This window comes from Perca fluviatilis, chromosome 7, assembly GCF_010015445.1.
Source record: "Perca fluviatilis chromosome 7, GENO_Pfluv_1.0, whole genome shotgun sequence".
Taxonomy (NCBI): Eukaryota; Metazoa; Chordata; class Actinopteri; order Perciformes; family Percidae; genus Perca; species Perca fluviatilis.
In genome coordinates this window covers 32,778,777-32,801,873 of record NC_053118.1, presented here as the reverse complement: position 1 = coordinate 32,801,873, position 23,097 = coordinate 32,778,777, and the positions used below count along the sequence as shown (strand labels likewise).

Sequence of the window (23,097 nt, the reverse complement as noted above, 5' to 3'; positions counted from 1 at the left end):
AAAATGGCTTATCCACCTGGCGCGCTATTGCCGGGTTTAACACGATGACTATAGAGAAGCGAAGGCAAGCAGCTTTTTGTTTACATTCAACGTGGCGACCACCGAAGTGCAGCAACCCATTGATGCCACTGTCGCTGCTGTTTTTAAAAGATTTCAAAGGCAAGTTTTCTCTGAAAATGTAACAGAAACTTGCCTTGGAACAATTCCTACAAAAGAAGGATGTGTTTACCTTACTACCGGATCGTTGGTCTGATTGGTTGAAAGACTATCCAATTGCGTACAGAGTCATTTGAACTATGCCCGTTGATCACGCCTCTTGTGCAGTAGAAAATACAGAGCAGACTCCCCAGACTAATGTTCAATCTTAACAGATTGAGCTTGGTCTGGTGATAGCCAGACTACACTTAGACACCAATGCATGGTAAATTGGGTCCAGGTTGGAAAATATCGAAATTACCCTTTTAATTAGACTATAGTCCTAGTCATCTTAAATTCAATCTTGACTCATTGGTGGGACATTCATTCCAAACTCATGCTGTGCGGCCAAACACTGTTCAAACTGACAGAACTTTATGGAGATCCCAATATACCAAATATATCTGGCTGAATTTTGGAGAAATGTGCATAAAATCATTTATCTAGATAATAATAAATATATTTACTTGTAATGGAGTCTTGTGTTTGAACATTTCACTCAGTGTAATCATTGTGTAGCTTCAACAAAGAGCTTGAACAAGCTGGTCCGTGTGATTTGATGAGGAAACTGGAAGTATAGGGGTTAATTCAGTTTGTTTGGCCATGTGAGAATAATGGCAATGAAACTGAGAAACCACAGAATAAGAGCTAAGAAAACATCTCAAAATATTTGTGCTTTTGGTCATAAAGTGACAGGTGATGAAATGTGATAGCCAGCTGTTGCCAGCTGCTCATGCTTGAGAAATGAGTGCAAGCAAATGAACCAAATGGCACACTGCAGTCTGGACTGAAGCTCCTATTTAGCTATTTTTTTATGCAAATTCACAATTCCCATAAGGATTCTTATAACTTACAAAGTATCTCGTTTTACAACAAACAAAAAAAAATCCCAGTGAGACTAAAGGTGACCAAAACTCAAATAAACAAGCTTGTTGTGACTTCCTGGTTCATGTGTTGGGTGTAAAGAGCAGTTTGGCCTCTAGGGGACACAAGTGGGGCTGGGATTCAAAGTCTTGTTACCATGTACGTTTGTGCATATAAAAAAAAATTAAAAAAATCACGCTGTCATGATTGAACAGTGATATGGCACAGATTTTCCACAGCACCATCTGCTTTGTCTAATTAGAAATCTCACTTTATTTTCATAGAGAAATTGCCTGTGCCCCACGAAGTAAAAACAGGACACCCAAGACAAATGTTGGCTGAAATGGATAGTTTTCATGATGCTTTAAATTCCTAGCTGCCCGATATTAAAACCAATAATACAACATGTATAAATGCTGTAAATGTGTGATTGATTTGGAAGATACAATACAGAAAAATACTTTAGCAGGAAGATATTAATAAGAGGGAAGAGTATGAGTAGTAACCTTATGGTGGCGCTAGAGGAAAAGTCAGGGTAGCACCAAAGTGGTCGACCGACTGATGTTCCAATGTTCAGTGTCAGAAAGGACTGAGTCTTTTCAGGGTGTGGAGATGGTTGATGGATGTGTCTGACTTGTATGCCAATGCTGCAGTTGGTATCCCATCTTAGACCACCAATTTTTTTCTAACAAGTACTGTTAGTTACCTAAAGGGGATTTCACACCTGAAAGTCCGAACCAAGTTCCGGACCAAGGTTCATGTTTTTTTCATTTGATCCGGTAAGTTTGGGTTTCACACTGCAGTTATGCAAGCTCACAAAAGAACTATACGTGACAAAACTACGTCCTGTTGTCATCACATATGTGAGCTGCGTCTCCCGACAGTTGCAACGGATTGGTTTGTAGACGGGCTTCCCCGTCCTCTCGTATCCTCTCTCTGTGTCTGAGTTCTTCCAGCTGACCGCTGCTCTCCCCGTGCTACCGCGGCTCGTTTTGTTTTGTCGCGTTGTTGAGAAGCAAGACAAGGGAACTTTCCTTGGGGTTTGAGGAGCTGCAGCATTTATTCAGAGGCAATCTAAAACGTACTCTGTACATTGACTACCACTTAACAAGTAAACTGCAGATTTATTCTCTGCTCTGATAGCCGACCGCTATGCTCTGAGCGCATTCACCCTCACTCTCTCTCACGTACACACTAAGCACTAAGCCTGCCAGAACTTCCTGAATTTGGTCCGAAAGTCCGAACCATCCAAAAAATTCTTTCACACTAAAAACTAACCGGACCATGGTTCAGCTTGATCCGGACCGAGACTACCTCTTTTGGTCGGACCAAATTTCGTCTGTTTGGTCCGGACCGTGGGGGAGGTTTCACAGTAATTCACTGGTAATTTTGGTTTGGATCAAACTGAAAAGTCCGAAAGTCTTTGCCGTGGCTCTTGTTAGCAGCTAGATAAGTTGGTCAACAAAGTACAGGGTTTAGTCCCAATGAGCTGGTTTTTGTCCACACGATTAGTGGTCCCTTGGCGGTCGTGCGTGATCAGTGGATGTTGACTGACCCTCCACAGAACTTGATCAGATATGTAAATGGCTTCAGGCAAAGGCTTTATGATGCTGCAAAAATGGCTAAACAAAAATTGCATTTGTCTCAGAAAAAAAATGAAAAGACTGTTTGACCGCAAAGTGGAGCGTCGGGAATTTAGTGCAGGAGATCAGGTTTTGGTTCTGTTGCCACTTGTTGACCAAACGAGGTAGGTGTGAAAGCCCCCTAAGTTAGCCATACAGTAGTTTCCATTTGCAAATAGTTTAAAATAATTGATGGAAAATGTTCAAAAAGGTTTTTACTGAATGTAATGTGTTTCTAAAGATATGTCCACTACCATGGTTGTGTCTGGCGAGCAGGTTGGAGCTTTGTGGCCTTGATGATATAGCCCAGAATGTTTTTTTCACCTACAGCAGAATGACGATGGTTTCTGGCGGGCTTTTGTCCTGCACTGGACAGGTCGCTAATGTGAGACTATATTGAACACTGCATTCCAGCAGGGACATTCAGAGGTCAAGAAGATTTTGAAATTAAATGAATGTGGCTCTACTTTTTCTGTCAAAATTGAATCAGGGCCCCAGACGCTTACTTTTACCTTAATTTGATGCTGAGTAGAGTGCAGAGACAGCTATTTCAAACTCCAACAAATCGTCGGGGGAAAAAAGAAGCTGAGTGCACTCCCTTGATTGTATCTGAAGCTGTTTGGGTCGGCGGCCACTCAGTGGTCCATAAATCGAGCTACTTGTAAGGAAACATCTGAGAAATTACAAGGGCGACTGGTGTATCCACACCACTGGAACTTTTTAATGTGGAAGTGCAAAGACATTTTTATAGGTCAGTGTCAGACAAATTACCGCGTTAGTTTCAACCTGCAGTGCAATTGTCTGTTCCCACCAAACACTTCCCAATAAATACGGAAAACTGAAGTTTACAGAGGAGTGGCTGTAGGATGGAGGAGAGGAGTTACTTCCCCGTCAAATGTCTGCTTGTGTTAATTCACTCAAGCATATAAAAGGGCTCTAAAGGCACAGAAGCAAACAATGACTTCATGAAAATCTCTACAAAAGACGTGACATATATCTGACAGCTTGTTCAGGCAGGCAGACTTGGACTTGTTTTAATCTGCAGTGCTACGGTTAGTTTCCCCTCGGGAAGATGTCCGACCTTGAGTGAAAGAACTACTTGTAAGAGATGTAAATGAGGAAAGCAGCTTTTTAAGTCACAAACATTCTTTCAATGTTGTATGCACTCATCTTTGGGGACTTTGTGGAGGCGTAGTGCCTCAGGTGTTTGTTGTCCTCTTTAAGGATTACAGAGGAGAGTTTGGATAGGTGCATAATCCTTTCAAGCTTCTATTCGGCTCGGACCAGCGGCAAAAATAAACAGTCCACAGGCAAAACTGCTCGTGTCCCCTGTCCCTCGTCCTGGCCACTGTAGAACTCAACATTGTGGTTCCAGAAGTTAAAAAAAAATTTCTCTATAAGGATTTAGATTATTAGCCATAATGTCTAAACCATCCAGGCTAGACTTAACACGAGTTACAAGATTGGGTAACGATGGTTTATGCCCCTGTAGAAGCCACAAGTCCGTATGATATTAACCTTGTTTAAAGAAAAATAGGTTTTATCCGCATTGCCATCAATAAATACTACACTACCCACTATCCTAAGGGTAACAGTGATATCTCTGATTGGTGGAGCTCGCTGTTACCATAGAAATGTTACTGCACCCGTGAACTGCTTTAGCTAGCTGCTACCCCAGAAGTGTGTGATCTTTCTGTGGTCCCGTATGTTTGCCTTTGTTGCTTTTAAAGAATGTTAAAATGTTCTTTTGTGCCGAATCTAGGGCTGTACCAAATATTTTTTTTTTTTTTTTTGTGCTTTGAAGCTTCGGTACTTATTGACAGCGAATATATCGAAGCTTCAGTGGCGGCAAGGATTTTCTTAACATTTCCGACCAGTCGAATATTCAAGTCCCAAAGTTGTAAATTGAATACACACACATCAAACGAATATTCGGATCCATCCCGAGCCAAATCCAATGTGTTATGGTCCCAATTTATATCCTAGCTGGTTGGCTTGGATTCAGGCTTAAAAGTCTTCATAGATGCATTCTTTGAAACGTAAATGGAGATATTGAATGAGGAAAAATGTCCACCTTTTGAACTGCTGATCCCACATCTTGACATTTTCTCCCTGCCTTTCATGTACAGTGCCTTGCGAAAGTATTCGGCCCCCTTGAACTTTTCGACCTTTTGCCACATTTCAGGCCTCAAACATAAAGATATAAAACTGTAATTTTTTGTGAAGAATCAACAACAAGTGGGACACAATCATGAAGTGGAACGAAATTTATTGGATATTTCAAACCTTTTAAACAAATAAAAAACTGAAATATTGGGCGTGCAAAATTATTCAGCCCCCTTAAGTTAATACTTTGTAGCGCCACCTTTTGCTGCGATTACAGCTGTAAGTCGCGCGGGGTATGTCTCTATCAGTTTTGCACATCGAGAGCTGACATTTTTGCCCATTCCTCCTTGCAAAACAGCTCGAGCTCAGTGAGGTTGGATGGAGAGCGTTTGTGAACAGCAGTTTTCAGTTCTTTCCACAGATTCTCGATTGGATTCAGGTCTGGACTTTGACTTGGCCATTCTAACACCTGGATATGTTTATTTGTGAACCATTCCATTGTAGATTTTGCTTTATGTTTTGGATCATTGTCTTGTTGGAAGACAAATCTCAGTCCCAGTCTCAGGTCTTTTGCAGACTCCATCAGGTTTTCTTCCAGAATGGTCCTGTATTTGGCTCCATCCATCTTCCCATTATTTTAACCATCTTCCCTGTCCCTGCTGAAGAAAAGCAGGCCCAAACCATGATGCTGCCACCACCATGTTTGACAGTGGGGATGGTGTGTTCAGGGTGATGAGCTTGTGTTGCTTTTAAGCCAAACATAACGTTTTGCATTGTTGCCAAAAAGTTCGATTTTGGTTTCATCTGACCACAGCACCTTCTTCCACATGTTTGGTGTGTCTCCCAGGTGGCTTTTGGCAAACTTTAAACGACACTTTTTATGGATATCTTTAAGAAATGGCTTTCTTCTTGCCACTCTTCCATAAAGGCCAGATTTGTGCAGTATACGACTGATTGTTGTCCTATGGACAGAGTCTACCACCTCAGCTGTAGATCTCTGCAGTTCATCCAGAGTGATCATGGGCCTCTTGGCTGCATCTCTGATCAGTCTTCTCATTGTATGAGCTGAAAGTTTAGAGGGACAGCCGGGTCTTCGTAGATTTGTAGTGGTCCGATACTCCTTCCATTTCAATATTATCGCTTGCACAGTGCTCCTTGGGATGTTTAAAGCTTGGGAAATCTTTTTGTATCCAAATCCGGCTTTAGACTTCTCCACAACAGTATCTCGGACCTGCCTGGTGTGTTCCTTGTTCTTCATGATGCTCTCTGCGCTTTACACGGACCTCTGAGACTATCACAGAGCAGGTGCATTTATACGGAGACTTGATTACACACAGCTGGATTCTATTTATCATCATTGGTCATTTAGGTCAACATTGGATCATTCAGAGATCCTCACTGAACTTCTGGAGAGAGTTTGCTGCACTGAAAGTAAAGGGGCTGAATAATTTTGCACGCCCACTTTTTCAGTTTTTTATTTGTTAAAAAAGTTTGAAATAGCCAATGAATTTCGTTCCACTTCATAATTGGGACCCACTTGTTGTTGATTCTTCACAAAAAATTACAGTTTTATATCTTTATGTTTGAGGCCTGAAATGTGGCAAAAGGTCGAAACGTTCAAGGGGGCCGAATACTTTCGCAAGGCACTGTATGTTCTTGCGATGTCCGGGTCTCTAATGTAATAAACAGGAAGGCTGCTGGCGTGTAATCTTGACACACGACCCCTGTGAGACGGTTGAAACCGAGTGCTGTGGTTATTCCTCTCCTCTGGAGCAGTGCAGCTCGTCTCACATGGTCTCGAGGACAGAGGGGAGACCTCCAGGGAACGTGTGTGGTTATTACCTCTGTGTTTGGCCGTGCTGAGGTCAGCGACCGCCACTCGGCAGTAGGTGGACACAAGCTTGCTGTTTTTGTTTGCTTTTAATACAAATCTGATTGGATTTGTGTTTATTTTCATCATGAGTCTGTCATATGATGCATGTTAATACATTATTCTGCTGCCTTTGCCATATGCAATCAGTGATCTGCGGCAAGAGGTCACCAATGTCATGTTAGGCTTATGCAATATTGATTTCAGTTCATCCAGTGCTGACCAGTTTTGGAGGAAGTATCCAGATTCTTTATTTAAGCCAAAGCAATGGCTTACAAGTGAAAGTTGTGCATTCAAAATTATGAAATGTCATGAAAAAAACTGATTGGTAAGACTTTATAATAATGGTACATGAATTATCATGAATTCATGCATGACTTAAAGCTTTAGTGCATAAATTTTTCATATTAATGAACGTCCGTTACATTCAAGCCGTGGCCAAATGAGTTGCTACAATGCTAATTAAGACTATCAGCTCCACACAACTCTCTCTGGATTTCTCATTATGGCTATGTTCAGAAGATGGTGTCGTCCGGCGACTTTCGCATGCAGAAACTTGAGTGAAGATAATTACCTCTTCTGAAGAGTCCATCATGTATTTTTAATCCTCCGTGTCCTCCTTGGCCACTAGCAACTGTGTGGAGGAGGGGTGGGGGTGAAGCGCGATGATGGAAGGTTTGTGTCATGTGGATGCACCGACAGAATTGTTGTCATTACTTAGAATTCCTCATGGGGCGACAGAAACTAGGAACTATAGCTTTAATGCATAAAACGGCATGAATTCATTCATCTAGTACTTCATGAACTATCAGTAACGTACAAGGATTAATAGTATCTCGTGCATGACTTAATGCAGGAACAACACGTTAATTAATGCATCAATTAAGGTATTTGCATCATCATGATTTCTGATTTTATTAATGATGTTCATGCCTTCTTCAAAAAACTGACCAGTCACAGCAGTGTACATATATTCTGAAGAACTGTAGTGTTGTAATAAGTGTCAACTAAACATCATAAATTCTTCCTTACTTAATCATGTTTGTGGCCCTTCAAATAAAGTGCTGACCTGGTCCGTCTTTAACATTGATAAATAAGATATGATTAATTGTGACATAAAATGAAATGTATTCAGAATTAAAAGAGTGTCTTGGCATTGACATTGACACACAGTACAGTGCCTGAGAATAATGCTCACCCAAGTAGGATATTTATGAATTTTACTTTTTTACTAACTTCTAAGTATCTGAACACCAGAAATGTCTTGACACATTTTTTTATTTGAAAGGTCTCATAGATGATTGCGGCATATGCCACCATGAATTATATCTTATACAGTACTACAGTAAATGTACTTTGAACCACTAGTTCTGACTTAATCTTCCACTACAATGCATTACAATAATGAAAAGGTCATGTGGCAAGTGTGAAGGGCGGTCAGATTTCAGGTCAGGTTAGTATAAACTAAAGAAAGTTTTGTAGATAAGTTGCTATATTTACATTATAATAATAAAAACTTGGACTGTTCTTTCTTTTACCAAGATCCATGCATTGGAAATTTTATTTTTCCTGCTTTAAAGGGGGAATTTAACGGGAAATCAGGAATCAGGAGGTTAAAAAGAAATCCTCAAATCATCTTTCACTGGAATATTGGCAACCTGAGACTGGCCTTTATTTGAGCACATTTAATCAAAGGTGTGTGTGAGAGTGAGAGAAAACCAGACATCCTCTAATTTATGATAATTGTGGACAGTGATTTTAATCCTGTCTCAATCTGTAAAAACAAAACAAACCCAGAAAATGATCTGCCATATTTCCATAATGACAGACGTCCCCTGACAATGCTAATCCTTTGCAAATCAAACCCTTTTAGATGTTTGTTTTCAGTGAGCAATTTGTTTTCAGTCTTCCCCTGCAAACACATTTTTCAATCTTCTTCCTGTCATGAAAAATGAAGCAAATTTTTTTTTTTTTCATTTTGGGCATGAAGCTCAAGGTTTTTGTTTTTCCAAACCATGAAGTGACAAAATGTAAAATGTTAAAGGGCACTGGTGATTGCAGAAACATTCACTCTCTGGTGTTAATGCGTTCCTAAAAAATAAAAAAAATTAAAAAAGGCAGCAACTGAGGGTCATTCATTTATTACACCGACTCCCTAACACTAACAGCTTCCCTCAAATGCAAACAAATCTAAAGACCATGTAAATGCCTGTTTGTGTGTTTAAAAGTTATTACTATGCTCACACCATTTACCCTGTCCTGGACCAGTAGGCAGCATCAGTGGGAGATGACACAGTGATAGTAGCTAAACTCAACACCCTCCATTTGTCTGTCAGTGTCACTTCAGCCCTCCAAATTCTCATCCTCCCCCTTGCTTTTGGTCTTCAAAGCGGGTCACATTTCAACATGGCAGCCCTGGCAATCATCACTTAATTGTGCCCTCCGTGCGAGGCAGGGGACACTCACACAGCTGCGACAGCCACATCCTCCAATTAATTCCTCACAACAAATTATTAATTAAACCCAATTATTCACATTGCTGCGAAAGCAAATAAATGGCAAATCATTATGATGGTAATTGCACGTTGCAGTAATGGTGAAACTGGTCATTAGTGCTCATATTTTATGTATGCATAAGAGACCTTGGAGCAGTGTTAACTACAGTGAGAGACTCTGATCTGGTAGCAGTGACTGGGAGTTGGGGTTGGTTTCCACACAAGACCAGTTTACTGTGTGTTCTTTCTTGTACTTCTATCTTTGTATGGAACAATTTGGGTTATCGTCCTTGATTGTGTGTATTCAAACCCACTCTGGTATCCTGATTATCCTCAGGTTTTGTGCATGTACAGTACAGGCCAAAAGTTTGGACACACCTTCTCATTCAATGTGTTTTCTTTATTTTCATGACTATTTACATTGGAGATTCTCACTGAAGGCATCACAACTATGAATGAACACATGGAATTATGTACTTAACAAAAAAGTGTGAAAGAACTGAAAACATGTCTTATATTTTAGATTCCTCAAAGTAGCCACCCTTTTGCTTTTTTTGATAGCACTGCAAACCCTTGGTGTTCTCTCAATTAGCTTCATGAGGTAGTCACCTGAAATGGTTTTCACTTCACAGGTGTGCTTTGTCAGGGTTAATTAGTGGAATTTTTTCCCTTATTAATAAAAAAGCAAAGGGTGGCTACTTTGAAGAATCTAAAATATAAGACACGTTTTCAGTTATTTCACTTTTTTGTTAAGTACATAATTCCGTATGTGTTCATTCATAGTTTTGATGCCTTCAGTTAGAATCTACAATGTAAATAGTCATGAAAATAAAAAGGAAACGCATTGAATGAGAAGGTGTGTCCAAACTTTTGGCCTGTACTATAAATATTATATTATACATGGTTCCAGAAACGTGAATAATGGTTCCAGAAACGTAGATAGGTTCTCATGCTGGTTTCGAGACATCCAAATATACTTTGATAGAAACCAAGAAAAATAGAACAATAGTTCCATCTCCATTCAGAGTGTGCCACCTATAGCACCTATAGCTCTAGAGCTCGCTAAGTTGTATCTTGTTTGTTTATTTCGTCTCGAATGCATTTCCTTCTACATTAAACATTTGCAGAAGCGAGAATGAGAGAATTTGAAACTTACATTGTTCACATCCATGTTTTCTTATTATCGGTCTTCCTCTTGCTTTGTTGGTACATACAACAGCGTTGATCAGTGTAGAATCACATTGCTCCATAGTGCTACATTTATTAAAAAACTCAACAGGCTGCCGTTATGCACAGCTAGACATTAGAGTTGTATTGATCAAAATATGACTTGGCTAGGATTAGGGTTAGGATTAGGTATGTAGCTGTTATAATAAGTATTATAATAATTGTTGCGAGACTCTAGGGAATGAAGGAATTTACTTTTTTGTGACTTAGAGAATACGCCTTTTTAAAAGGACATTTTGACTCGTCATAGAAGGAAAATTGTTACTACATTAACGATGGGTCTGATGTATTTAAGTGTCCCATTTAACCATGACTGTGACAGTGTGCACACTACCGAGATCATTAAAATGAAGAAGCCTAATGGAATTCGGCCGTCATTAATTGCATTGTTTACAGCAAAATGTCTTCTGTGAAAAATGCCTAATTTATTAATAATAAGAAGAACTCTTAACATCTACAGATGAGTTCAGACTGAATTTAAAACCAGATTATTGGGAACTAAATGTTAGGCTACAAGGCAACGGACCTATTCATGAGTTAAACTGAAGCACAGAAAACAAATTGATGATTTAAACACAACTTCTCTTTTCTGTCTATTAGCACAATGCAAGGTGCCATTTTCACATCACATAACCTTGTGTAGCCTTTATTTGAATAGGCAACATAATAATACTGTATAATAGAATAGTACAATAATAATGGACCATCAACCTCCATCGCATTAGTGGCTTCATTGCCTGACCTGATTATTACCCTAGTGTTATGTAAGTAAAAGATTGCTGCTGTTGAAAACACCACTGTATGTACTGTAATGTGGTGCTTTGATACTTGGGTCACAGAATCCCAATAATCATTCACTTGAAAAATCAGTTACTTAAGCTGTTACATAAAACTGTTATATATTCTGATGACACAGCCTGCAGGTCAATGTAACAAGCCGAAACAATAGAAGTTTGAAGATAGGAGTAAGACATGGCTCCAGTGATGGCAATGGCAGTCTGTCAATCAGTCCAGCACTTTGGCCCAGAATGAAATATATCTCAACAACTATTAGAGGGATTGTCATGACATTTTTGTAAAGACGTTTATGGTCCCAGAGGATGAATCCCATTTTATTTTCTTCATTTTGTGCCGCCAGCTGGCCAGTTTTCATCTCATCTAGCGCCATCAGGTTCCAAGGTCTCCAAGAGTTGGATTTTTATACTTTATTTTGTCACTGAAATACCTGCAAATCTAATGCCATTCCCATCTGCCCATCTGTACTTTGTGTGTAGGGCTAAGTAGCAAATGTTAGCATGCAAATATCCTAAAATAAGACTGTGAAGATTGCCAACAGTATACCTGCTTAACATCCGCATGTTGCCATTGTCAGTGTGAGAATGTTAGCATGCTAAGGTTAGCTCTGAACCCTGCTGTGCCAAAGAACAGCCTCACAAATCCGCTAGCATGACTGTAGACACTAGACTGTAGACATATGTTCTAAAAGCAGACAGAATTCATTAAGTATGCTACTGGTGGATGTGTAAACGTAGTTGAGGAGTATTTTACACTTGGCCAATTACCTGACTTATGCAGAATTCACAAAATTTTATCTGTCAATGGTTTCCATTTAGTAGCTTATTAGTGAGGTGGACTGCTTGCTGTTTGTTTTGTTGTTGCAGCAGTGGGAGGTCTAAACTGTTCAGTGAGTTTAGGTGAGCTGAGGCTTTTTGGCTCCAAACCACCCTGACTAGAAGCATTTCTGCAATCTACGGGAGCCAGTCCAGCTCTGACAAATTGAACCTCTAGTACACAAACCACATTTAACAATGTCCTAATGAAACATCTTTGATAACTAATGCGCGTACATTGTGAATTCTCATAATGAAGCCCCTTTAAAATTGAAGATAAAAGTCTTGTTAAGATGGATATGTTTTTTTTTTTTTAGTGCTTAGATGAAAAGTAACCCAATTGTCTCCTATCACAAACTGGCCCTTAATTGTCAATATGTGCTGACAGGCATATGTTCTGGTCACTTTATGTTGAAAGCACTGTCACTGTGTGTGTGTGTGTGTGTGTGTGTGTGTGTGTGTGTGTGTGTGTGTGTGTGTGTGTGTGTGTGTGTGTGTGTGTGTGTGTGTGTGTGTGTGTGTGTGTGTGTGTGTGTGTGTGTGTGTGTGTGTGTGTGTGTGTGTGTGTGTGTGTGTGTGTGTGTGTGTGTGTGTGTGTGTGTGTGTGTGATCTTGATGTATCTATCCACGCGTGCGTGTGTGCGTGCCGTTTGCCATATGCGCATGCTTCATTTATGTGTTTGACAAGGGCTCCAAGGCCAATGTTGACACTTGGATTAGAGACAGAGCAGAGAAAGGGAAGAGAAGGGAGAGGAATTGGACGTGAAGACTGCGTGACCTTCCAAGGACGGGAGTGGAAATTAACGATAAGATGGAGGGGAGGGACGGGAGCAGCGCGCTGCAGGCGGCTGGCGTCTGCCTGCTCTGCATGGTCAGGGATTTAAAGGCCTGAGAAGGGCATAAGAAGAGTGGCACACTGAGGAAAATCTGGTCCTGAGCTGCCTGACTCCTGTTTACTCTGTCGGGTTTCATCTATTTTTTTGTGGACTGCTGCATGAATCTCATTTTCCTCATTTTGCCCCGGCGTTTCTATTGATTTTTCTCCCCCTGCTTTACTTACCCATCCAGACTTGGTGGCACGCCCTGGGAAAATGTAAAGGTGACTTTGTCCCGACGTACACAGCCATGTTTCAGATATCAGATGTTAATATCGCAGATGAATTTCTAAGAAGAGACTCTTAATCTGATTTTTCTTTGTTGTTCACCTCTGCTCGCCTGCACTCCAGTGGCAGCTAGCGTCAGAGGGTACAGGATACAAAAGACCTGAGTAAAGCTCCGGGTAACCATTCATTTCCTGCTGACAGATGGCTCAGAGTGATGCATAGCCTGTAGCTTTACTTGATTTATCAAAAATACACAAAGAGCACAACAGACTCTGAAAGAAGACAGGGAAAAGGCCATTTGAAATCTGCTGAATGGGTTGCTTTTGAGCGCTATTTGCATAATTGGTTGTTTGCTTCAAAATGATGAATAAAACAAAATAAACACACAGAAAACAGCGAAGTGCATAGGCGAAGCGTTGTCCACTGCCAACCGAGCGTGCAGCATAATGTGTGTGCCTCTGCTTCTCTGCTAATGAGATTGAGATTGCAGTGTGTCAGTTTGAAGCATGATCCAAATGACAGGACTCCGGAGAAGAAAAAAAAAATCCAATTGTATTATTTGGTGCCAGCCAAGGAAATACAATAACATATGAAGCCAAACATTGCAATAAACTTAACCTCGGTAGTAAACTCAGCCGAGCAAAAAACGATTATCTATCAATGCTGAATAATACATGAAGTTAATCGGCACTTTTGATTTTTAATAATAAAAACCTCAGAGGGTGCTGACGACGTTCAATTCAACGTTTTCTGAATCCGAATCATCAGAAAGATTGATTTTTCAACTGGGCTTTGGGATATTTAACCAATTTCAGCGAGAAGCTGAATGATTAGTTCAATATGGGTTTGTCCAATCTCTGGCCTCAAGCACCACCACTTGACTTTGCATTAAGCAGAGAAGGTGAAATTTGAAAATGCTAACCCTTGCTACAGCAGCTGGGCTGATTTTTTTTTTTTTTTTTTTTTTTTTTTTTTTTTTTTTTTTTTTTGGGAGCAGCGAATAAGCTGGCCTCAGGAGATGACAATGTAGAAATAGACTTCAGCTTGTGAGAAAAATCTCTTTGGATTTTTTCTGTGAACAATGGGCCCATCAGATGAAGACTCAAACCACTCTTTTTCACCAATTTCCTACAAAACCCCAAAAAGTACCATGGCACAAAGAACAATCATCCACAGATGTTAGAGGGCAGAGGCGCGGACATCCATCAAGCTCATTGTCACGGAGCTTCCCATCCCTCCAAAGACCCAAAACACCCTCAAAACTAAATCGAGGAACAATGGTTCCGGTTTTTCAGTGTCCTACTATGGCCCGGGTCAATGGCGAGTTTCCCATCCTTTAGCACCGACACAAAGTCTCCTTGTCCCCCCGGCGAGGAAGATTGACACATCTAGCCCAGCCTCTTCCATCGCTCTCTGGTCCCTCGCCCACATCTGCTTTGTCTCGTCAGCCCTGCCTCATTGGAGCAGTCAGCTCCATTCAGGCAGGTTCACGGGGGGGCATTTAGTCATGCACTGTCAGCTCTGCTGTAGTCCTTTGCCTCTTCCTGTGAGGTGTGTCAGGGGAAGGACACACACACACACACACAAACACACACACACACACCACACACACAAAATCACACACACACACACACACACACACACACACACACACACACACAAAATCACACACACACACAAAATCACACACACACAAAATCACACGAGGGCAGACCGCAGAGGAGACATGTCAAAAAGACCGATTCAGGCGGGTCGACTTGACATGATTGTAGTATTTTTGAGAATTGCACATTATCAAGGGATTGGAGTGAGCAATGAGCTGGAAGAGTGTTTGAAAGAAATTCCTGGCAGCCTGTGATTGTTTTTGTGAGCAGAGCTGGGGATAACAGTTATTCAAATGATGTACATCTTCTGGACTTTTTCCATTTTAAGAGTCCTCCACAGCATTTCAGATGGAAATATTTACTCGACTTCATCAATTTGACAGCTGTATCTAATACAGGTCTAAAGTAGCTCAGTAGATGTGCATTTTTGAGTACTTTTGATTTGTGCAAACTATAGTTCTGTTTCATTACTTTGTACAAACAGGGTATTGTTTTTGTTTGTTTTTAAGATTTTTTTTTTTTGATTAGGACAATGCACATTAATCAACATTTCTGTAAATGCGCCAGTGTTAGCCAGTTGGCTAATTTACAACTGTAGTCCTAGTTGCATTTTGTTCGATATTAGTGCAGTTACAATGAGTTTTGGTCACCAATACTAAAACAATACTTCATTTGATATCTTTAAGAAATATAAACATGCTTTCTCTACAACACAATTAATAATACAACAAAAAGCTGCACAATTTGATTTACTAAATTGCAAATTAAATCTGGCCAAATTTTGACTTTTCTTTGATTTGGTCTTTTCCAAAAAGAGTATTGACCTTAAAACCCTTCCATGGTTACTGAAGTAAAGTTTTAAATGGCAGACTATTACTTGACTGTAGTATAAGTATATGTAAGAGATATGAATGTGTCTTTCACCGCTGGTAGCGACACTGACAAAATAAAATATTCAACATAAAGTCCTAAACATTGAAGAATACCAGCCAGTATGAAGTGTTGTGTGATGAAGTCACATTTCAGACTATGATTTTGATTTCATTTTGGATCTCTATTTTAGGTGATTGTCATTAATCATTTTCATTAAATTAACAATCTGAAAGGGACTTCACTGTTGATGCTTGCGTATATCTGTAATGCTTATACCCAATAATACGTTTACTTTAATTTAAAGTTTAGCTTGTCTCCAATTGGCCAAAACAATCAGTTATTGCAAGTTTAAAGATTTGAGAACACTTCTGCAGTACACTTCTAGGTGTATTTTTCTACTATGACATTTCTATTTTTTCCTACCTTAATTTAAAGATTTTAGTAGCTACTTCTCTCTACCACTGGGTGCGATTGCTGTTAGCACACACGTGTTGTGCACGTGAGCACAGAACGTGGAGTGACACAGGAGTTAACCTCGTCTTACTACTCATATTATTATTCCCACAGCATACAGTATTTGCATATGAAATGTAATCACAGGCTTGAAGTTTTATTAAAGTAAGTGATGTAGAGGATGACAAAGACAGTAATCCCCTCTCAGCTCTGCTCACCCTGTCTTATAATGATAATGGTGAGAAGAATTACTTTCAGTCTGCCACACACACACACACACACACACACACACACACACACACACACACACACACACACACACACACTCACATGCACGCACATCTATCTTGTCAAACGCAAACTGTAACTAAAGTTATAGACAAAGTCTGTATACACATTCTTACAATGGAAGCCAATCCAACACACTTCTGCACACACACACACACTCTTACACCGTCCAGCTGCAACATAAGCGTCATGCACACACGTACACACACTAATTTTACAGAGTGTTCGTCTGTGTGACAGAGCGCTGGTGAGAAGCAATTTCCCCTCCTTGTCATTATTAGATTAGTGCTTGTATTATTTGGGGGAATAAATTGGCCGCGATTGAAATGAATGCCATCAGCCAGGCTCTAATGCATATCTCCTCTGTCTCTTCAGCTTGGCGTTCCTTCCTGATTATGAAATACAGACGGAGTGTGCCAAAGGGAAAGCATCAACACCACCACCATCACCACCACTCATATGGGACTCTCACTTTGCTCCCATGATGTGTTTTGCCTTAAGCTGAGCTGAGTCAATCTGCGCAGGGTGATTTGTGAGTGACCTCTTCAATGTGAAGAAAATGATGACCAAATCCTAAATGGTAAGTAACTGAACTCACTATGATCCAAGTGACAGGAATTACAAGCTGCGACCGCAGAGTGACCCGACTTTCTGTTTGCTCTGTTGGAGAAAAGTATTTATCGACTCCGGATGGAGCAATTCTGCTTCTCCCTAACAGCAAATTGTCTAATTTGAGAGAGAATGCGACAAAGCAGCACAATCGAAAGTAGCGAGGCACTTTTAAATCACCTGTATCCATCATTTCAAGAGTGCCCAGGTCGCATGGGACTCGGCGCTATAGCTACGCCGCTGCATTAGCAGGTTATACAGCTTTATGGAATGTGTGCGCAACACTTAAATGCTTCCCTTCATTTCCCCCCCCCCCACCTCCCCCTTTGATTCGACAACTGCTGAAATAAGCCCAGCCGGCGCCGCCTGATGACTTTGGCTGTGAAGGGTAATTGATTGGCGGGGATTATCCCCTTCCAAGTCACCTGCTGATGGAGCGCAGAGTGACAGAGGTGGAGCGATCTGCAGCCAGAGAGCATTCAGCTCTGCTACAGTGTGATGCCGAATGTCTCCTGTGAGGATGACAGGTGCTGAGTGTAAAATATATATAAAAAAAAAAAAAAAAAAAAAAAATGTATTCTCACATAGACAGTGTTTAAACAATGACCCCGATTCTTCTCTGTCTTTTGCTGAAATGTTTAGTGTAGTAGTTTACTGTAAGGATCCCTATAAGAGGACGCCTAGACGACCAGCTAGTATTCCTTGGGTCCAAAACATCATTTAATCAATATTAAACCATATTAAAACATTTCCTGACACATACAGAAAAGAAAATAATCATAACAATATCTATGTATAAAACAAAATAACAAGGAAACAACCAAAAAAAAAACAACAAGAAGAAAAATAAAAATATCTTGAAGGCTCAAGACCTTGTGAGTAATCCGCCCGATCTTCATAAAAATAAAAAGCATTTTTGTTGCACTCCATTGCCAACTGATATAGTCATATTTAGTTACTCTGGCTGTACACAACTCATGGAAGCTTTTCTATCTGATTCTGTTCCGTCCCAGCAAATAATACTAGTGCACAGCAAATGTTATGTTTTTCAATGCTGACTGTAAGAGCAGCCAAAAAGACGACTGTAAATGCGGTTCCATCCACCTGTTTTTTGTTATTTTATTTTCAATTAGGACATTGGCCGAGGTAGAAAAGTTGGTATATTAACAAAATGTGGAAAAGTGTAATGGAAACAGCCATGCGGAATAAATTGTGAAATTCAGACGTTTTGTGGTTGACGCACACTTGGAAGAATGTGACACGGTGCCTACAAGAGACCTGGCTTGCAAAACCATAGCTGGATAAGCTCAACATTTTACATAAATGAATGTAAAACATGGAAGCTGGACTGGACGAACCTAACTAGGGATGATCTAAACAAATCTATTTACTGTAACTGACTGAACTTGTTAAATAAGATCCATCTTCCTAGGAACGCTCTGATGTGCCTCAGTACAATTTGTAAAAACTCACAGCACAGTAGGGAACTCTATAATATTGATAATATTGTAAAAGTCCATAACAACTGGAAGACTCCTTCAGAAACACAAAAACAAGGTACATAACATCAAACCTGGATGGAATGAATTTGTGGCAACAACATGCTGCAGCCAGAGAGGCTTGTAAACTCTGGACAGAAGCACGATGACCTAGACAGGGGACATTGCTCACTCATGCCAGATTAAACATTCCCTTCGTTTTATAAAAAGAAATGAGAATATTATGTGGGCTGATTCTCTTGCCAGGATGCTGCAGAGCAATAATCACCATGATTTTGGGGAAAGAAGTTGAAATCTAGCCTGGATGCGAGCCAAACTTGGCCCCGCCCACAACATTTGAAGTCGGGAAGTTAGGTCTGAACTTGAGCCGTTGTGGAGCAACTATGCTCGAACCAAAGCTGTTTCGACCAATCAAATTGTCAGGGCGGGCTTTATACGACGATGGACAGATGATCAACCGTAACGTAATCAACCACGTCACCAAAGAGCGCTTGGGTTGAATTAGTTTACAACAAAGATGGCTGCCACTGGAGAACTGAGATGTGTAGATTCCGCCATCGCGTGCGTGCAGTTGAGTTCTGTTGACAACTATGCCTTGCTCAACATACATCACATACTCCATCGCGCTGATTGGTTGTAAGTCTATCCAATTGTGTGCAGAGGCATTTTCTTTCCTGGTTCGGTTGAAACGCTCCCCATAATCACAGCCCAATGGAGCAGCATCAGACTCCTATTCTGACCAGAATCTGAGTATGACGATGTCAGGCTAGTTGAAATCATGAATCATTTTAAAACCCCTTTTAGCAGGTAACGTTGAGGGTGTGTGTGGTCAAGAAGAAATAGCTAAGGTGTGGCATGAGCATTATTTCCATCTATTCAATTGTGTTATAAAAGTAATGTACTTGTAGATGCTATAATGATGCTGGAGGAGAACAAGGCTTGTAGTATAGACGGTGTGTCACTGCAGAACATCTAAAGAACGCCATTTATAGGCTCTGCCCTTTTGATGTTCGTGTGTTTTACTGGTGTTTTTAGTTCATGATGTCCTACCTGATTCTATTGCGTCTGTAGCATTAGTACCTGTCATCGAGGATGAGGCTGCTGAGCTAACTAGCATGGATAATTACAGACCTATTGCCCTTTGCAAGTATTCTTCAGGAAAAAAATATTGTTTACAAGGTTTGAAAGCTTTGTTCTCAACACTGAATCAAACCACTTTTGAATTAAATGTAGCCCGGTTATGATGTAGAAATCTGAATGTCTTTTCACCAAAAAAGATGACCAAATCGGTGCTTACAGGGAAGCAGCGAAAACTGCCTTTCATTTTTAATTCTTGCCTTGAAGCTGTGTAACGTTGACATTGCATTTTACTCACACTCTTTGACTGACAGGGGGATTTCGGGGAATTACAATGTAGAACTTTGCTTTGCAACAGAGATGGGAGATAAAAGAATGAAGCAAAAGACAAAATACAGATACATTTGCATTTCACCTTGAGTATTTCTTTATTTTAACGGTTCAAATTGCACCGGAACTCGCCAGATCCTGCCTCTCCAGAGGCTTTGCATCCTCCCTGCCTGCCCATCATCCTGCCTGGCAACATAATTAGAGAGCTTACAACAACAGCCTTCACCCGAAGGGACTCGCCACACATGAATGCTTAGTCCACTGCCATTGCACACTTGAGACACCACCCCAATCCATTCTGTCCTCCACTTCAGCTGCAGTGAAGCCCCCCCCCCCTGTCTGCGTCTCTTCTTCTGTCTCTCTTTGAAGGAGCATTTCTTCCCCGTCCTGCTCTGCAGAGGCCTGAGGGAAGCAGCTGGACTCTGCGGGTTGCTGCCGAGGCGAGGCGGCGAAAAACAGACAAATCAGAGAGGCCTAATTGTTTTTTAATGTGCTCGTCTGCGGGGCGGGAGGGCCGGTTGAGTGTGCGTGTTTGTTTGTGTTCTTCTCTGTCTGATTTGTGTGTGTATGAGCAGGAAAATGTGCAATATTGTATGATTGTGTGTGTGTGTGTGTTGTGTGTGTGTGTGTGTGTGTTAGCATAGTTTTATTTAATTTGGATTTCATAAAACATTACCCACACTCTCTTTAGAGCAGAGCACAATTGTTGAATAATTATCGTTATTTCCTGGTCTGGAGAGATGAATGAAGGTCAAACAAACCTGTCACCTGTTCGCTGTGATTATAGTCTTAATGGTGCGTTTTTCAGGTTCATTGCTTTCTTTCAGTTCTTCAACATGAATAGCGTCGGTTTGACCATTGCAACTTCTTTGGTCTGCTTGTAACGCTGATGAACTATGATTTAATGCTCATTCAGCTGTCGCTTTGGATAAGACTGTGATGTAAAATATATATATATATATTTTTAAATAATAAGGTACCTTATTTTAGAGCCTTTTCCCCTATTCGTGCAAGCTGATTGCTACCTTTAGTGCTAATAGTCTCACAGAGGCAGGCAGGGACAAATTGTACTGTTCAGCTGCAGGCAAACGGTACTTGCCAAGCGTTGTCTCTCTGTCATCAGGAAAGGAATATTGAACCATGGAGGCTTGGTTTGGAAGTTTTAGGTGGGTTTACAACTGCATCCACCTATACACACAACTTCTATCGTATGCCTGTTCGTTATTCATTTATTTGACAGGGACAATGCACAGCTCCTTAGCAGTACCAGAGTTAGCTATGAGCAAATTTTCATCTGTAGTTCCTGTGCAGGAAACCGAGAATAGTTTAAAAAAAAAATATGTTGTGCACAACATGTAGTTGCTGGTGCAGGATAAAAAGTGATTATCAAAAGTGAGTCCGCCACAGCTTATGTGTTTTGACAAAGGCAATCAAAATGCTGTGCGTAACAAATTGTGGGTGGCCTTATTTGCACTATTAAAGTATTTTTCCGGAGTATTACAGTTTTTTCCAACTGCTTACACACGTTTTCAAATCTATGTCTCCTTTTTTCAAAACTCTACACACAATTCCTAGAACTGCACACACAAAATGCTAAATGCCTCACATCTCTTTCAAAATGAAACACTGTATTCAAAATACCATAAACGCATCTCAAAATGAAGCATTTGCATCAAATGGCAAACACTTTTTTCATAATAGTACATTCTTGGATCTACCATGTACACACTGTTTTTCTAAATCTAAAGCTCTTTTGTCTTTCATAGGCTTATATCTACATTTACAATGTTGTAGAGAGAAAGTAATCTGCTGACACGGGTTGAAAAGTGCACCTGTAATAAACAATGTAATGTAAAACACAAAATATTTATTGGGCAAAACATTACGTTTGTAAGAGTAGCACAGTGTTGTATACAGTAGCATGAAACAAGAAAACAAAACCACAAACATATGTAAACCAAAGGTATCATTTTTAGAATTGTGTGTGTGTGTGTGTGTGTGTGTGTGTGTGTGTGTGTGTGTGTGTGTGTGTGTGTGTGTGTGTGTGTGTGTGTGTGTGTGTGTCTGTGTGTGTAAATGGACTGTATTTATATAGTGCTTTTCTAGTCTTAACGACTACTCAAAGCGCTTTTACATAGTACAGGAACCATTCACCATTCACACACATTCATACACTGTGGCTGAGGCTGCTGTACAAGGTGCCACCTGCTCATCAGATAAACACTCACACACATTTACACTCCGATGCTCAGCAACTCAGGGTTCAGTGTCTTGCCCAAGGACACTTCGACATGGGACTGCAGGGTCAGGGATCCAACCAGCAACCTTCCGATTGGCAGGCGACCGCTCTACCACTGAGCCACAGCCATGTGTGTTGTGAGTGTTTGTGCATGCTTGTGTGTCGGGGGCAGAATTGTATGCACTTTGTGCAAAACAAAGTCTGATTAATTTGTAATGCTAAAATAGTCATTAGATAGTTGCATGCAGTATGGACGCCACTGTAAAGCTACTCAAGATGGGCTTCTCTCATTGGTCTATCCCTGGTTGATCACATGATGAATAAGTGTGGCCCTGATCTCTTCAGAGATGGTTCTGCTTCTTCCTCTTCTTCCCTCCTCCTCCTCCTGGTTGTTGTCCCCTGTCTCTCCCTCCTCCTCCCCTTGCTCTCTGTGTATTGTTGGCATCCATTGTTCAAAACAGATAATCTGACCTTTGACCTATGTATAGGCCTATACTAAAGCAATGATTGGTTAGTGTTCAGTTATGCCATAATGTGTTTGCAAATGTGAGGAGTGTGTGTGTGCCCTGGTAAATAAGTGTAGCATTTTGATTGGTTGTGTTTAGAAATGGATAGCAAGTCACTTCCTGTTAGACGTTTGTGTCTTAGGTAGAGAATTGTGTGTAATGTTTTGCAAAAAGTGTTTTATGCAATTGAAAACTGAGTGAAAGGCTGAGAAATAGCTTATGGTTTTGGAGATTTGCTGTGTAGTTTTGCACTTTGAGTGAGAGGTTTCAAAAATCGTGTGACATGAAAAGATTTTGTGTGTAAGCAGTTGGGAAAAAAACTGTAAGCTGTGCGGACTTTACCTTCTTTGTAAATTCACTTTTTTGTCCTGCACCAACAACTTTTTACATCGTCTATTACTATTCCCTGTTTCCTGCACAGGGACTACAGATGAAAATTAGCTTATAGCTAACGCAGGTACTGCTAAGTGAATGTTCAAAGAAGGTAAAGTCCGCACAGCAGCTTAATGCTCCAGAAAAATACTTGA

General features: G+C 40.6%; 1 long non-coding RNA gene across 2 annotated transcripts in view; it reads left to right on the top strand.

Annotated features, from left to right (window-relative positions):
- Nucleotides 1-17,446, top strand: part of LOC120562114 — a 34,115-nt gene extending 16,669 nt beyond the window's left edge. Inside the window, exons 2-3 of one of the 2 annotated variants that reach the window (XR_005639695.1) lie at nt 16,686-16,890; nt 17,276-17,446. This is a non-coding gene — a long non-coding RNA (uncharacterized LOC120562114). Of the gene's footprint in view, nt 1-16,685; nt 16,891-17,270 lie in introns of both variants that reach the window. The other variant, XR_005639694.1, reaches the window with a different exon arrangement.
- The last annotated feature ends 5,651 nt before the right edge of the window (nt 17,447-23,097 follow it).